At 37.2% G+C, this 4,545-nt stretch overlaps 1 non-coding gene across 1 annotated transcript; it reads left to right on the top strand.

Moving 5' to 3' along the window:
* Window positions 1–439: 439 nt before the first annotated feature.
* Window positions 440–550, top strand: LOC115414406 (U5 spliceosomal RNA). Its single transcript, XR_003934615.1, has one exon. It is a non-coding gene; the product is annotated as a U5 spliceosomal RNA (small nuclear RNA).
* The last annotated feature ends 3,995 nt before the right edge of the window (window positions 551–4,545 follow it).

The following is a 4,545-nucleotide window of genomic DNA, read 5'->3' as shown; positions in this document are numbered from 1 at the left end:
AGGCACAGCTATGAAGTGAAAACCATTTCAGGTGACTACCTCTTGATGCTCATCAAGAGAATGGCAAGAGTGTGCAAAGCAGTCATCAGAGCTAAGGGTGGCTACTTTGAAGAAACTAGAATATAAGAGATGTTTTCAGTTATTTCACACTTTTTTGTTAAGTACATAATTCCACATGTGTTCATTCATAGTTTTGATGCCTTCAGTGAGAATCTACAATGTAAATAGTCATGAAAATAAAGAAAATGCAAAGAATGAGAAGGTGTGTCCAAACTTTTGGCCAGTACTATATATATATATATATATTTGCAGGTCTGTACAAGATCAAATATTTTATAAATCTGACTAAACTGAATGTCTGTCATTATTAAATACCAAATATACTGAAATACTTAAGGAGTAGACTGTGTCAGTGTCCAGATTAAACACGGAAAGAAGAACACTTGTTCCTCTTCAGATCGTATAAATCTTTCACATTTTACTAAAGATTCCTGTGGAGAGTAACAATCAGAGTTTTACTCAATTTTTTGATGCCCTGCGAAAGCAAAAGAAGGAAAAAAAAGAAGAAAAGAAAGAAAAAAACAGAAAAAGACAAGGAAAAAGAAAAAAAAAATGCTTATCTGACATAAAACAAAAATATTATTCTGGCCTTTAAAGCAGAAAACAAATGTATGATATATACATATGATGTACCGAATGTGAATGTCTGATACTGAATGTCAATTAAAAAAAAAAAAAAGGTATAATGTGTATCACAGTTTTCTTTTCTAGTTATTAAAATGTGAAATCAAGTATGAAAAATAAATACTGCTTAAAATAGAAACTGGTATCTCATTATTGTTACTAATGATTTATAAATGGTACTTTTATCTTTACCCTCAGGTCTGTCTGTGATTTCATTTGTCCGTCTGTCTGTACCTGCAACTTAACATTTATAGCATATATCCACTTCATATATTTACACAGTTTAGGTCTGGATCATATCATGGCTCTCCTCACAGATTTTTGGGAAAAGCATCTGGATCTGGAGAATGTTTTTAAGTATTGGTCACCATTGGTTACCTGCTCACTACTGCCCCCTGTGGGAATTCAACACAGTGGAATTATTCATTTAGTGTAGTGGATCTGATCTAAGGAGGCGAGGCTCTGATTGTCTATGCAGAAAGGTTCTATATGCACATATATTACATTTGTGTTAGACCTGCAATATGAAGACAATCTTTGACGTGAAATAAGGTTGAATATAGCAACGAAGATATGACTGAGATAAATAAACAGGGAAGTGTGCATATGGTTGTGCAGATCATGTGTCTGTCAGCTGTAATAAAGTCCCTACATTAACACTGAAGAGCCTATGCCCACTGCAGAAAGAAATAAAATCTAATATTAAAGATATGTTTGTACTGAACAAACTGCACATAAATACGCACTTTAAAATAATATTAATAAATATTGATCTTGCAAAAGCGGTTCATTCCAATTGCAACCCATTCTAAGCCACTGACATTCAGTTTAATCAAAGTACCTGCTTGAGCATTTCATTTTGTATTTTGCAACCAATGCTGCAGTTCATAGATACAATACTCATCAAAATCAACATTTTCATTTAACTAAATGTGTCACATCAAGAGCTCAGTTTTGTTTTAGGTATACAGGGTGTAAACTGTGGAGCCAGTTTTCACATGTTCTAGGAAAAAGCACATCAGAGTTCTTCTTTAAGAAATATTTAAGAAAATCTATTATGATGTTGCATTGATATATATACAGGGTGTCCCATAAGTCTCCATACATAGGAGACATAATACATATGGTTCTAACATGTATTTCTTTATATTTCTTCTTTATAGTTCTTCAGCAGTGAAGGACACGCATTGAAATGTGTTCCCGACAAAATGGCAGTCATATAGAGCATATTATATAAATAAAAATGGTTTATGTCAAGAAACGTTTATTTTTCCTATGTATGGAGACTTATGGGACACCCTGTATACACACACACACACACACACACACACACACACACACACACACACACATACTACTGGTCAAAAGTTTTAGAACACCCCAAGTTTTCCAGTTTTGTATTGAAATTCAAGCAGTTCAAGTCCAATGACCAGCTTGAAATGGTACAAAGGTAAGCGGTGAACTGCCAGAGGTAAAAAAAAAAAAAAAAAAAAAAAAAAAAAGGTCAGGTTAAACAAAACTGAAAAATAATGTCCATTTCAGAATTATACAAAAAGGCGAACAAGAAATGGGTTAACAACTTAAAGCAGTTCTGCAGCAATGGAGGTTGATCAAGCCTGGAAAGTTGGTGCTTCCAATTCCTACAGGTGTCCCAACGTTTGTGAATTCCTTCAACGCCCTCTGTCTGCAGAAAAGTAGTGTTGGAACACACTTTGGTACCATACCGTTGGGAGCATTATTTGAACAGTGTTGTACTGCAGAAAGTAGTGTGTTACTATAAAAATGGAAAAGAGGAAAAGGCAATTAATGATAGAAGAGAGACAGAGCATCAGAACACTTAAAAATGTAGGTCTGTCCTACAGAGAAATATCCAACAAAGTCCAGGTGTCAGTAAGTCCAGTTTCCTTCACCATCCAAAGGCACTCAGAAACTGGGGGAAAAGCTGACAGGAAGAGGTCTGGCAGAGCCAAAGACACAACCGAATCAGAAGTTTCTGACAGTCAACAGCTGGAGTGAGAGGAGACTGACAGGACAACAGCTGAAAGCACAGTGAAGATAGTGGTCGTAGTAAGCAAGTCTGAGTTTACAGTGTGGACAGAAGACTTCCAGTTCCAGGTGTGATCAGTCCATAACACCTTCTTCCAGTCTTCAGTAGTCCACTGGTGGTGTTTCATGGCCCAGGCAAGCATCTTTTTCCTATTCTGAAGTCTCAACAATGGCTTTAGCTGCAACTCAACCCATCAAACCTGCAACTGTATTACATTATGCCTATAAATAATCACAACTTCAAATTTTTATCTTTGTTTTAGTCCAAACAATAACATTAAATTATGAAAATATTTGCATTTACAAACTATCCTGTAACAATAAAATGTGAATATCCTGAACAAATATGAGCAACCTGAAATGTCTAAAGAAAATTAAGCACAATTTGAACAATTTTCTGCCTGTTACCAAGTGTTTAGTGTCTTTGTACATCTGATCCACAATGCACACATATAAATGATAAGTTGAGGCATAGCATTATTTTTCTTAAGAAATGTTAGTTTTTTCAGGTTATTCACATTTTTTTTATTTAGATGAATTATAAAAGTAAGTATTTTCATAATTTAATGGGATTTTTTTGCACTAAAACAGACAAAAATTTGGAGTTGTCATTATTTATTGGTTATTATGCTATTATTTTACTGGTCCGGCCCACTTGAGATCAAATCGGTCTGAATGTGGCCCCTTAAAGAAAATGAGTTTAAGACCTCTGGTTTACAGTATGTTTGCCTTTTGATGCCAAAACCTACTTAATCTTGTGCTATTTCACCTTAAATCATCCCAGATAAATGACTTTTAATGGCTTGGACAAACCTGTAATTGGCCGGACATGTTCTAGTGCAGAATGGGAGGGTTCTTCGAGACTTTCCTCTCACTCAGCATTCATTAGACGCTGTAGTGCAGTACATGCATGTATTAGGGATTACCAAGGTCTATTAGCAGATAAGAGGGACTTTCTCAGTGGAAATCACTGGAGATAGGGTATGTAGGTTAAACATTGTGTCCACACACTTGCTTTTTAATCACACACACACACATACACACAGATAAGCTGGGTGTTATTTGCATATTGCCGTCCTTTATGCTGGTAGCTTCACAAACGTTCACTTGTTTCATCATGCTTTTCTGCTGTCACTCAGCTGTGTTTTTCACTCACTTTCACCTCTTCTATCTCTATGCTTCTGGCTGCTGTAAATCTCTGCAGTGATTGTCAAAAGAATGAAAGCATTTTATCCGCATGGAAAATCATCTTCTTTTACACGTCCTCCGTTAACCTGTTATCATGTGAAAAGTACAAAATGGATGGGGGGGGAAAGAAAAAAATCTAGTTTGCGTAGGGGGAGCAGGAATGGTGTCAGTCTCAGAGAGAGGATTAGTGCCAGGCCATCCAGACATCCACTGGAGCTGCTGCTGCTGTGGAGGGGAAAGTGGGCTGAACGGGACACACCCTTGTGTCATATCTCACCATCTGGGAGTGTTTGTCCTGGCTGACAGCTGAGGGGAAAATCACATAATATTCTTATATGTGTCTATCTCTGTTTGTCCTCCTCTGTCACTATTTTTTTTTTCCCCACTCCTGAACCTCCCTTTTTGATCCTTCCTCCCTAACTCCCTCGTCCTCTCAGCTGTCCGTTTCCCCCCTCGCCCCCCGTGGCCCACTTGTGGATTTATAGGTCAACTGTCTGACAATTTCAGGTCTATCTTATTTAATTCCCTCCCAGTGGGTGTCGGGGGAAATGAGTTACCTGCCATAGCTCAGTTCTGTGGAATACAGGAAGTCCATGGCTGGGGTTGGCTGGACTGATGGACTGCAGG

The sequence above is a fragment of the Sphaeramia orbicularis genome, chromosome 22, assembly GCF_902148855.1.
Source record: "Sphaeramia orbicularis chromosome 22, fSphaOr1.1, whole genome shotgun sequence".
In the NCBI taxonomy this organism is placed as follows: Eukaryota; Metazoa; Chordata; class Actinopteri; order Kurtiformes; family Apogonidae; genus Sphaeramia; species Sphaeramia orbicularis.
The sequence above is the reverse complement of the archived record's forward strand: the minus strand, read 5'-3'. Positions and strand labels throughout refer to the sequence as shown.